Consider the following 13,631-nt stretch of genomic DNA (forward strand, 5'->3'; position numbering starts at 1 on the left):
CAAAGCCCGTAAAGAAGAGGCCTTGTCTTCCTTTCAGGCCATCGTCGTTGTTAAATAAGGAACCTCCAATAGCTGTTGTCCGTGTGAAACTCGTGCCATGTGTGGAAGTTCCAATATTCTGTTCGATACCAGTTGTGCTGGGCTTATCGGTTTCAGTTTCTGCACCACGAAATTTTGCAGGGATCGCTATTTCTTGTGCACGGGAAACGACCGTATCTTGCTGTCCCGTGTAGAGAGCGCCGTCGGTAACAGTTGAGGACAACCCTTTCTCTGTAATGCGGCCGTCGGCTTGGTTCCCAAGTGTGCATTTGGTCGTGCTGGAAGATGAGGTTACTTTTGTAGTAGTCGTGGCACCTAGGCTTCCAGGCTTAGTTTTAACAGGAGCGGTGGTATCGGTGCCTTGTTTTTCCTCGGAGCTCCCTATGCCCGTAAAGAAAAGTCCTTGTTGAATTGCTCTCAGGCCATCATTGTGAAATAAGGAACCTCCAAATGGTTTAGTCGTGGCGTCTGGGAATTTTTCCTCGGAGCTCCCAATGCCCGTAAAGAAAAGGCCTTGTTGTTTTCCTTTCAGGCCATCATCTTTGTGAAATAAGGACCCTCCAAGAGCTGTAGTCCGTGTGAAACTCGTGCCATGTGTGGAAGTTCCAATATTCTGTTCGATACCAGTTGTACTGGGCTTATCGGTTTCAGTTTCTGTACCACCGACTTTTACAGGGCTCGCTATTTCTTGTTCACCGGAAACGACCTTATCTTGCTGTCCCGTGTGGAGAGCGCCGTTGGTAACATTTGAGGAGAACCCTTTCTCTTGAATGCGGCCCTCGCCTTGGTTCCCAAATGTGCATTTGGTCGTGCTGGAAGATGAGGTTACTCTTGCAGCCGTCCCTTCATTGAGGCTCCCAACGAGAGTTTTAAAAGGTATGGTGATATCGGTGTGTTGTTTTTCCTCCAAGCTCGCAATGCGGCTAACGAGAAGGCCATCTTGTTGCCCTTTGAGGCCATTATTTGCCGCCAACAGAGGACTATCTGCTTGATCCGCCTCCTGATTGTTGAAGTTTTCCTCCGCCTTGCTGGCGGGTGAAGTAGTAAATCCGACAGACGCTTTTTCCAGAGAAAGATTGGTTTTGTCGCGCGACTCTTCCGCGCGTCTAGCCCCGTGAATATTTTCTTCCATGGTCAACGAAGAACCCTGCCGTTCGGATTCATGGCTCTCCTTCGTGGATCCATGAATTCTCTCACGATTTAGACCTTCCGCCTGTTTCCCAATTGTGTGTTTAGTTGTGCTAGCAGACGAGGTTATTTTTTCAGCCTCGACGTTCTCCAGACTGCCCCACTCTGTCCTAAAAGGAGAGGTGGTTCCGGAGCACTGTTCTTCCCCGAAGCTCGCAACACGTGAGGCGGAAAAGCTGTTCTGCTGCCCTTTGAGGCCTTCATCTGATCTCAACAGAGAGCCTTCGTTAAATGCCCGCTTCGAGGATTTGTGCTCAACCTTGCTCGCGCGCGAGGTTACCTTGTCCCTAGAGGATCTCGTACCAGCCGACGCTCCCTCTGAGGAAAGAGCTGCTTTGCCGCTTGACTCTTCAGCGGCGCCAGCAGATTGCGTGAATTTCCACACGCTCGACGAGGAACCCACCCGTTCGTGCCTTGCCTCACTTGAACCGCGAGAGCTCTTCGATGTTATTTTCGTTCCGGGTAGCAGACTGGACATATCTTCCCCGGACGTCGCGTCTGAGATATCCGTTCGAGCGAGGTCGTGCAGGGCCTCGTCTCCTTCCTGGTTGCAAACGTACGACTGAGACTGCACCTGGCGTATATGCGGGCCCGAACGACGGTGTGCGGTCCTCGAGGCGACCGCGCTGTTATGTTCCAACTGCTGCAGTATGGCGGCCGCCTCTCGGCTTCGCGGCCGCAGGTGTCCAGAGTCGTCGTCAAACAGAGATCGGACTCCGGCACTCACCGGCGTTATGTGAATGGGTTCGAAGGCAACCAGGCCCGTGCCGGACACGCCGCTCGTCGCGCTTTGGCTTATGGTTGACGGAGAGAGGCCGCTGATGATGGAGTCGCTGCGCGATAACTGTGTACTCAAACCAGCCTGCATGGGGCTGCCTGCCGTTGTCCCTTGTCCTGGAAATGCAATAGGCAACCGAGGCAAATTACATTTCAGAAAAAACCTTCTCTTGGAATGCGTTCGAAATTACTCGTTATAGGCCCCCTTTACAGCAGGCGATCGCGAAGATGTGCCCTGGCAGACAATAAATAGTAAAGCACGAAAAACGCCCCCCATAAAAACAAACGTGTGCGCCGTCCCAAAAACAGGGCATAACGCATCAAACGAGTCTGCACGCACTGCAATCGCGGGCGACGGCTCTAACTTTGGGGTCTTAGTTTTTTGCTGTAACGTCACTTTAGTACTCAACATGAAGGAGGCCTATATATGTGAAAAGTTGCTGTCCAAGCATATTACGCCTTTAGTGGAACTGCTGCTTTAAATTTTGTGCGTGAATTGGCTGTCCTGAAAATAAACTATCACCACTACCCCCCATCATCACGATCACCAGCACCATCACCAGCACCAGCAGCAGCCTGTCTGTGTCCGCTGCAGGAAGATGGCATCTACAAGACATTTCTAAAACATTTAAACATTATTATCATTATTATCATCATCATCATAGATCCGAGGGGCAGCGGTAGTATTGTAGTAGCGGTAGTGGCAACAGAGTAAATGCGTGTGCGTATTTTTGGTAAAGATGACCATCGATCAAAACAATAAATGAGTGCGTACTTAAGTCTAAAATTCTGTCACTTTAGCTATTCCGGTCATCCACCTTCACACAGTGGCATTGGTCCTGATTTTTTACTGTTAATAACAGTACTGTACAAACACCCCGGGGTGATTGTGCGGCGTACATCAACAGCTGTTGCCAAAATTCATATCACTCTGGCATTACAATCGACATGCGCGCATTTGGAGTCGAAACTAACAAGATGCGACAAGTCAGGAAACTAACAAGTCAGGCGCTCCGTCCATGTTACAGTGCCCTGCGTGTAGGGATTTTTCAGCTCCGCCGTATCGTAGCCACAAGCTCTGCCGCTCAACTTCTATCAGTTTTGAACGTGGAGTTTAGGGGGTTACATTTCAAAGTGAGAAACTAAACCCAGTTCTACTCAGTGTGAAATATGCTGAAGCAGCGAAGCTGTTGTCCTCTTGTGTCGGCTGAAACGTCGACCAATGGCAGCGTCGTCGCTGCGCAAATCCTACATTCTACAAATTGTACATTCTACAAAGGAATCTTTAGCCAAACATCAGCGGCGGGAGGCTCCCACCTTACACTCCCCCCTAGCAGGAGCGAGAGGAGCTTGCTCTGCAAAACCACTGCGCCCCCTATCAGTGGGTCTGGAACCGGTTTCTGCGAGCCTGGAACCTGCTCCTACCCCTGCGTGACGCAAGACCTTCAGCAGACGGACGGAAGGCTCGACCTACAACAGCTCCACTCTTAAAATTGGACGCAGACCGCTTACGTGTAAGAATAAGAAATTTGGGCACCAGAGCGCCCCCACGCTCCTCCACTGCGTGGTTTTCTGTTCGGTGCATGCTCGCGCTGTACGCATGCTGTATCACATGCAAACACCCGCACGCCGAGCTGCAATCACCATTTACGATAGCTGAGCACCGGCTACGGCGTACCACTGCACTCCTCCACCGCGCAGTTCTCGCCGCTGTGGTAACGTACACCTTTTGGTACCACTCGTGTTGACGCCGCCGACAACTAGGAAAGTCGTTGACTTCTCGCGTTTGATGACACCCTTTGCCTTAATAAAAAGGTTTTATGTCAGATAATACCGGAGGCCTGCAACACTGAATTGCTTGAGGAAAGCGCTTAGATCATATGCGTCACCATGACACCTGAAAACAGTGAACATTTGCTGCTTCGCTATTAACCACAAACTAAACAGTTGGGCTGTCGCGCTAGCTGGTGTTGCATATCAGATGGGAAAACGCGCTTAATACACGGGGCGGTGCGGAAGACGGCAAGGGCGCAGGCTCGAACAACTTTTATATTTTCCTTGCCAATAAAGCCAGTGTGCGCCCGTACTATCTTTAACTGTGCACCATCGATACATATTCATATGGAGCTTAACATCTGCTCCTCGTCATCCTCCTATAGCGATTTCTGTTGCAGCCTAAAGGGTAACGCACCCTGACTGCCATCCGTTATTTACATAATGGTAACGATTCTCAACACTGTCTGTTTCTTTTCGATGGTGTTTCTTGTTCATGCTAAGCATTATTAAACAATTTCCATTGGTATCGGCTGGGCTGCTAACAAAAGGAGCTAAAGTACGCTGTGCGCGCACGGAAAAGCGGAAGTAGACACTGATTCACATTTTGCACCGTGGGTATGAAGCAACTATTCGAAGTGATTCCGAAGTGGCCCGCTGCAGTAGTGTTGACATCGGTCATTGCACCTTAAACCGTGAACAAAGCCAAACGGGAGGCTTCCACGTCGTCAGTTTAGATGGGGCCTCATAAGCGACCACCTAGGAAGGCGAGGTGAGACTCTAAAGGATTCGGAAAGTTAGGCGTCGTCATAGGCCTGGATACCCAGCCGATGCCTCCTTTGCGCAACACTTCATGAAAGACGAGTTTGAAATGTCGGGCATTGTGCTTGATAGACTGCAGCAGCCTTCGGACAAGCGCTGCGCTGCAACTATCTCGTATTGGAACAAAATGAGGCTTGTTCGTGCAGGTTCCGCTGTGAAACTCCACACACAATGCTTCGCATATCGTACAACCAGCGTTACGGTTGCTGCAACATATTTACTCTAAGTACTTTGGAGCCAGCAATGACAACACGGCCACACGTTGCGCAGCATTCTAAAACAGTCACGTGGCTCAGCTTCACCACAATGCACACGATTGGCCGATCGACGCACCAAACGATGAAATTTCGTCGAATGACGATGTCGAGCATAATATTTGACTCAGAAGGTCGGTCCACGCAGCGGCTTCACGCATTGCCACGTCCTGCATTATTGCACTCTGCCACAGCATCGAGCATCGGATGGTATGCTCACAGTCGTCGCTCGCAGCTTTGTTGTTTGAATTTGCCTTTTGCTTTACTTTGTTTGCTTTGTTCTTGCTTTGCTTGCTTTGTTGGCGGCATGGACTGCTTACTCGAGTTTAGTATGGTAAAGTTGAACCACGGGAGCGCCTTAGAGAGGGTTAATAAGTAGCAATGTTCCTCCATCGATCTCACGACACCAGCTGCAAAATTGCAGCTGCTTGCAATTACAAACTTGTAGAAGAGGTGACAGTGAACGGCGCTCACCGGTCAGGCTTCTCGGCATCGCCGATGGGAGCGTGAGCCCTTCAGTTATGGGCTGCGAAGATCCGCGCTTCACGGCCGTGGTGCTACTCGTGCTGGAGCCGAATGTGAGCGCGTTTCGGCTTCCGCTGGCCTGGCGGCTCGATGTGGACTGCCAGGCCGTCGTTGCTCCCACGCAGGAGGACAGTGACGCACTGCCCGACGCTCCGGCGGAGCCCGTGCGCGATTGCTTGCGGTTCATCTCCGGCGTGGGACGTCACCGCCGAGCCCTGGCTTACCCGCTACCTGCCAAGCATTTGTGCCCAGCAGCCACTCGGGTCGATGACGCGACGGTGAGTCCCACCACCGCAGCACGGTCGGCCCCGCCTGGCACAGTGGCTTGGCGCTTCTTCTTTCTTCTTTTTTGCTTCTCCGCAAGGCCAGGTGGTTGATGGCCCGAATGCAGCCATTCCGAAAGTAGCTTACCATGCCACTACAATGATCGAAAAGGGAGATGAAACAATGGTGGATTTCAGCGAGAGTTTTCCTTCCGGAATGGTACCGTTGTTTAACGGTATTGCGTGCGTGGGTGGTTTGGTTTCGTTTTAGATGACGGTTTCACTAATACCAAGCTTACAGCGCATGGTTGACCCAAAATTCGAGTACAAAATGTTTTTTTCATGCGAAAGTATTATGATAGCCCCTTAAGCGAAAACCCCGCGTCCGACTTAGGCGTGATGGGTCGAAAAATTGGCGACCCAGCGAACAGAATAAAAGCAAAGAAAACAAAATGCATGCATCTGCACGAAGTGAGTAATGACGAGTGGGCGAGGCACTGGGGATCATTCTTACCGTAAATCGCCCGTGAGAGTGCTTACTGCTGCTAAAACGATTTCCAATCCAACACAATTCAATTTAATCCAATACAATACAATACAATACAATACAATACAATACAATTCATTTTAATCCAATCCAATCCAATTCAATCCAATCAAATCCAACGCTCCTCGCGCATGCGCAGCACGGCTCTCCAGTAGCTCTCTCTCTCTCTCTCTCTCTCTCTCTCTCTCTCTCTCTCTCTCTCTCTCTCTCTCTCTCTCTCTCTCTCTCTCTCTCTCTCTCTCTCTCTCTCTCTCTCTCTATCTATCTATCTATCTATCTCTCTCTCTCTCTCTCTCTCTCTCTCTCTCTCTCTCTCTCTCTCTCTCTCTCTATCTCTCTCTCTCTAACATTTTGTGAACCTTTTTTGTTCTTCTAAACCATTTGTGAACCTTTTTTTCACAGATGTTTCCATTTACACGGGGCTGTGCATCTCTCTCTCTCTCCCTCGCTCAAACCTTTTGTGAACCTTTTGTTCACAGATGTTTCGATTTACAGTGTGCTGTGCCGTGAGCACGGACGCCGGACGCCGGACGGACAAGTCTCGGCCTTAAGGTGCTTCGCCCCAAATAAGTGGATCTGGGATCCGAACCCCGGTACAGGGCATGTGTTGTGGCCTTAGACTTGAAAAGTTTGTCAGGGACATGTATTGAGACCTGTGGTAGTAACATGAGCATGCTAATTATGAACGTAACAAAGCGTGTGTGCGCAGACCAGGGCGGATGCCAAGCCAAGCTGTCACAGCAACAGAGCGACGAAGGAAATGACACTAAGAGAAAAGGGACCACAATGGTGATGATAGGAGCACACAATGCCGCCACTGAAAGCCTACATGAGTGATTCAGAATGTAAATTAGAAAGTAGCAAAGCATGTGCACCCATAGCGTAAATGGGTGGAGGCTAAAAAGCGCGATTGGCCATGATTATTAGTCACACTACCACAGAGAACATGACGGAACTTTAAAAGGCTAATGGCGATAGTAATGGGAGGGCAATCGCACAGTAGACACGTGTCTGTATGTCTGTACTGACTCCAATGCGATGGACTCTGAAGCAACTGCCTCGGCGGTAGGTGTGAAACGTGGTCGCCCACGAAAGTACGCCTCAGAAGAAGATGCAAGGGATTGCAGAAATGCTGCACTGCGAGAAATGAAATAACTTTTTGAAGCTAGAATCACCACCAGCCGTCGCTACCACAACCGTTATCGCGTGAAGATTACACATCAGAGATGTATTCTTCTTGTGAAGAAGACCTTTTCGCAACAAAAGAGGAAAACAAATTACCCGGGCACTTGCCTTCACTTACGTGCATCGAGGGCGACAGCCCGGCGATTGTTATTAACAACTTCCTTGCAGCAACATCACATTCGCATAGATTTATTCACTTTTGTTTATTTGTCTTTGGTGCGAATTATTACAGCGAAGCAGTTAGCCTCTCGTTGGTCCGAAAATTTCGTGTCGTTGCTGTAAGAAAAAAACCCCAAGCGAACAATTGAAGCCAAAGGGCATATGTTTCTTCGCAATCAGGCATACAGCATTAGCTCAGTATTCGTTAAAAAACACAAAACAAACATGGAACCTGCATGATGGATGATAAGGTGCCTGTGAACAACGGGGAACCCCTCCACCATGGGTTCCTGCTAAAAATCAGGTTTGCAGCTGCTCTTGAAAAAGGGAGTTGACGTAATTTGAAGCCCTCGTGTGAGGTACAACTAGCAACTCACTTCAGTTCATTCTAAAGCTGCCATGGCTAGACCACGTAATGACTCCCGAAGAGAGGGGCGAATGCAAGGAGCGACGAAGGAAGAAAAATCGTCTTGCTCAACACCGTCGTAGGCAAAACCCAGCAGCTCTCATCCAAGACACCGAGCGCATGCGTCAGGCTTCAGCATGTGAAGCGGATTACAAAGGCTTCGCTGGACATCCACTCTAGCAGGGCGGGATGGCGGCCATTTTTAAAGACAATAGCCTTTCTTGGGCGACTTGAACGGGAAAATTTTGGTCTGTCTGTCTGTATGTCTTCCTGTCCTTCACTCGGTTCAGCCAGCCCGCCAAAGCAACACAGATGCTGCGCAATAGTCTTATATACTTACAGCCAAACCTAAACGTTCATATTTGTCAACATCGTTGAACGAGAAGAAGACATTGCGCAATATAAGGCATAAAATCAATACATGAATGATATTTGCAGTGTTCCTTTATTTAAAAATTTACGCATGCCTGCTTTTCGCGATATCAAATAAAATACTACATCAACTGCAAAAACATTCACCTGCTGTTGCCCGCGCTACCTGGCGGAAGCCTAAAAAATCAAACCAAACAGCAACAGCAATTAAAGGTTCCACTAGATAGGTTCCGCGTTCCGCTTGGAACGCTGGAGGAGTGGGGGCAACGTGGTTCTATAAATGTTTAGTAGGGTGCTTCGATTCACGCGCGTCTCCGCCGTACGGCAGCGCTGGCATCGAGGCACCCGACTTGGAGCAGTAGAACGCGGCAAATTTAAATTGACTTGAGCAAACCTCTAGCGTGTTATCTTGGAAGGAACGAAATGGGAGAGGTGATGAGAGATGAGCGAGAAAGAGAAGGGATGCATTTACTTGCTAGGGGCGCCAGCCGACCGTCGTCTTGATTCCACATTTGCAACGAAAGGAGCAGACACGCGGCCAATTTTTTTTTTTCAAACGCCTTCTTTTCTGCTACACCGTGCATGAGTCTTCGTTTCTTCGTCTTACGGCGCGAACTACGTCGGCAGGCAGACTGGCACGTGCCACAGTTTCCCTAGATTGAGGGTTCTGTGCGGCTGGTGCACACCTGCTCTGCTGAGGTTCTATCACGTTGAGGTGTCACGCAGGACAGACTATTCTCACAACTTTTACGTTTCCAATTCATATTTGAATTTTGTGAAGCGGGCGCAAATGCCCTTCCAAGCTCCCGATTCCTGGCCAATCACCCAAGTGGATAGGTGCCACGAAAGGGAACAACAACGAAAAGTTTTGATCAGTCGATGGCAACGGGCGGAGATACCGCAATCAATGAAAAAGGTAGATAGCACAATGTTAGTGCATTAGGCTGCTATATTGCGGATACCCGGGTGCAAACCCCATCGGACGAAAAGTGTGTTTTTACTATATTTACTCTTAACAGTGGCGGCAATTTTCTTGAACGGACAACAACAACCACAACGTCGGTTTTTCGCAGAGTGGAGTGCTGAAGGCTTTCGTCTGAAAACGTTTAGCCACAAGAATAGTTTTCGGTGAGGTTAATGTGCTGGGTGGGGGATGGCGCCGTTTGGCACGGTTGAGCTTGCGGTGTAAAGACATTTCTCTTGATATCCATGAATTGTTTGGGTTAGTACGGACAAGCCTGCTAGGAACATACCAGTCGATGCAAAAGTGAACGGTGTATTTCAAAGTATTTGACAAATTTTGAACGAAACTTGAAAGGTTGTCACAAAAACCCCAAAGTTTGTCTACAACGGAATGGTCATCGGCACTATAATAATTTTGTCTACATGATGCGGTGTTCTTCGACACCACATAAATGGAAAGAACAGCAGCGCACTTTTGTGGAGAGATGTTTTAGGACAGAATGCTGGGAACGGTAAAAATGGGTCTCAGGGAAATGTTCACTGCAGCCAAGATTTCCCTTCCGTAGTTAACTATGCCGAATGGAGTAGAACGCGTTGGGAATTCTTCACTTTTGAATAACCTCGCTACACCGCAAGGGGTAATGGGATGAATTTGCTCCCGGTCACTCCCTAGTTGGGAAAATGCGCTGATACGTCATCTTCTGATGGGGTGAAACGAAGATGGGCAAATGCCTTGTCGTCTACTAATAGGGTGACATGAGGATGGAAACGCGAAAAAAGGCGCTCGACCACTTAGGAAATCTGTCTCGAAAAAGTACCTTTAAGTGCAAAAGGACTATATACTAGGCTAACACACTGGATTTTGCCGTGGTCTGTGTGAAACTTCTTCCGAGACAGTAAAAAGACAAAACGCAACCGGTGCTAATATAGAACCTAGGTCCTCTCGGTTACAAAGCCAATTAACTCCTCAACTTCTCAAATAAAACCGATCATGTCCGGAGTACCGCAAGGAAGCAAATTGTGACCGTTTTTGTTCAATATCTACATTAGTGATGTAGTTACTCCTACCCCGCAGCCCAAGCCTATTTATTTATGCCGACGACACCACCCTTCTATTCTATGGACCAAACTACGCTAATTTAGTAACTATTGTGAATCAAACATTGCTGGCGCTGGATAAATGGTCCGACAACAATAAATTAGCAGTTAATGCGTCTAAAATACAGGCTATGTTCTTTTTCGCTAAAATAAGCAACTACCGGACAACTGTACGCTTTCCTATAAGTCACAAGTCACAAACTAATGTTTAGCTTCATCTGTCGAGTCCATCCAAAACCGCACTGCTCGCTTCATCCTTTCTAAATATCATCGCACAGCTAGTGTAACAACCATAAAATCACAGTTACTACTACCTGATCTGTCTTTACGCCGCCAGATACAACGTTCGTGTTATTTCATAAAATTTATTATCACGATACGATTGATGATTTGCTCTCATCAAGTCCCTCTTTCATATCTCGTCACTTAGATCATCGCCATAAAATTGAACCTATTCATTGTCATGCAAGTTTGTTCTATTACTCTTTTCTACTCCAAGCAATCACCCATCGGAACCGCCTTCACGAACCGCTTGTATTAATACGTAACAATAAGTGTTTAGATAAGCTTTGATCAGATAATACTTGATTCTGAAATTTTCTTTAGCGCTGTTGTGCCTTGTCCTCATTTTGTCGTTGGTTTCGAACTGTTCACCGACCTCGCCATTTCTGCCACTGAATATAAGTAGCCAAACCTTTGCCATATATGTATCGCATCATGAACACTTTTGTTGCGCCTTTTCCCTTTTATGTCCCTGAGGTATCGTTTTTCAAATGCTATCTCGCTATTCTACACAGGCTACATTATTGTGATTTTTTGTGCCTTTAGTCTTGATTTTGTTGTTTTGTTGTTCCTTTTTTATTTTGACTCGTACTCTTAACTTGTATGCTTATTATTTTGTTGTATATCTGTACCTGTTATACGCACTCCCCTTTGTAATGCCCTACCCTGGTCTTGAGGGTAACAATAACTGACTAACTAACTAACTAACTAACTAACGAAATAAATAAATAAATAAACTATTCAGGTAGTGAGCGACTTTAAAATTTTAGGAGTACATTTCTCTAATTCACTTCAAGGAGCACTGACACTAAATTTCTCGCTTTCAGTTTCTATGCTGTAAAGAATACCTATTGGCCCAGTAATTACCAAAATCGAACCGAAAGCCGTCAGCCGCCTACACAGAATTAATTATAGCACGTTTATTGCAACCAGTTTCAAATTCGGTCGCCGCGCGGGAAAATGACCGTGCCAGCCTGCAAGCGGGCCAGTCTGACGTCACGGTTTCACCCGTGACGTCGGGGACGTTCGCCGCATTGTCTGCTACGATTGCACACGGCCCGCACTCGCCCGAGCAGTCGACATGTCGTCTGAATCGTCAGACTCGGATGAGTCACTGCCACCCGACAGACAGAGCAACTTTATTTGGCCAGGCGATTAGGCCGGCGATGCCTTCGCCGTCGTCCGTTTTTAATATCACTGCGGCTCGAACCGGCGCAGACCGTGATAGCAGCAGCTTGGCGCCACTCTTATAAGCAATCTCATCGCGAAAAAGAAGTTCCACATGCGAGAAAGTAGATGTTAGTGTGGTGAAAAATTGTGCTATGGGTTGTTATCAGCGCTGAATTTAAAAGCGCCGTTCAGATATTTGCCGCGATGGTAAGCCTACGCTGACCGGAAGCGGAGGTTCGGTGCTCCGACCCAGCACTGCCTAGAGTTCCTGTATATAGCTCCCGCAGGGAGCTATATACAGGAACTCTATATATACAGGAACTCTAGCACTGCCGGCACCGCGGTGCGGCGAGCGGCCGAAAGATGGCGTCACCTGCGCGCTAGAATCAAAACAGGCCACGGCAGATGTCTTGGTCACCGATCGCCAAAATAAAGCTCAGTATGCGAAAAAGGGGATGATAGTGTGGGGAAAAGTTGTGTAAAGGATGGTCATTCGCAGTTGTACAAATAGCGGCGATCAAATATTCGCCACGATACTAAGCCTGAAGTTCGCAACACCCAAGGTGACCCGAGCAACGCCGAGCCCGCTGGCTTGGGCTGCTTGGGCGACAGTTCTTGAGGCCACCGCCACGCACGAACTCAGTCCACGTTTAGCGCTGCATGTCGTGCATCTTGGCGTCGTCGTCGATTTACTCGGACAGGCTTCCACGAGCAGTACTTCGCATTCCGCGAGCTTGCCATAGCCCAACCACCGCCGCGTCGCCGCGGTGCGCGTCGCGCGGTGCCGGCACCGCGCAGTTTTCGGCACCAGTGTAAGGGAACACCATGCGCCGGCCACGAACTGAAGAGCAAGACGTCGAACACGCAAAGTGCGCATAGTTTACAAGCATTGTTCACACAGCTATACCCGTACGTCTCCTGCCCAAACGAATACCACCGACAACAGCAGCGCAGGATATCGTTTCCAGTTCCGAAAACGACTACATGACGTCACCCTGAACCGGCCGGACACGCCGGCCGATGTTTCGTCACGCCGAAATCGACTTCGCTAGTGCTGCCGATTTGTGGAAGCTCGCGGCCGGGACAATCAAAATCGATTTTAGATGTGATTCCGGCCTCGGATCACTGCAAAAATTTCTGTGAGGCATCTGTACAATCTAATGAAGCCAATTATATCACTTTTTAGGAGTCAAAATTTGGTGTCAGTACTCCTTTAATTGGAACATTCACGTTTACCATGTGATAAATAAGCTATTCAAAATTTGGTGTGAGTACTCCTTTAATTGGAACATTCACGTAAACCATGTGATAAATAAGCTATCTTCTGTTGTGGGCGCGTTATCAAAACTGAGATTCGTAATACCAACTAAAGTAAAAACACTAATATACCACTCTCTTTTTCTGTCTCATCTAAATTATTGTCAGCTTGTCTGGGGCTTGACAACCCAGACAAATAAACAAAAAATATTTATTTTGCAAAAAAGAGCTTTGAGAGCAATCTTCAATATTCAAATAGACTAGTCCACGGAATCCGCCTTGAATACCTTAAATAAATTCAGTACTCTAACTCTATACGAAATCCGTTTATTCACAGCCTATAGAAAAGCTTCCCGTTACCACCAGCAAAACAGTATTCTTCAATTAGCAAACCTTACCGAGCGAAATCTACCTTATCCTACACGACAACCTGAAAAATGGGTTGTAACGTGCCCCAGAACAAATTATGGCTTACAGATGTTGTCTTTTATTCTACCCTCATTGCTAAACCGGTTGTGTAAACATAACGTGGATACCATGTATTCCAATTT

The sequence above is a fragment of the Haemaphysalis longicornis genome, unplaced genomic scaffold (genome assembly GCF_048455015.1).
Source record: "Haemaphysalis longicornis isolate Haplotype H1 unplaced genomic scaffold, Haemaphysalis longicornis Haplotype H1 scaffold_2, whole genome shotgun sequence".
Classification (NCBI taxonomy): Eukaryota; Metazoa; Arthropoda; class Arachnida; order Ixodida; family Ixodidae; genus Haemaphysalis; species Haemaphysalis longicornis.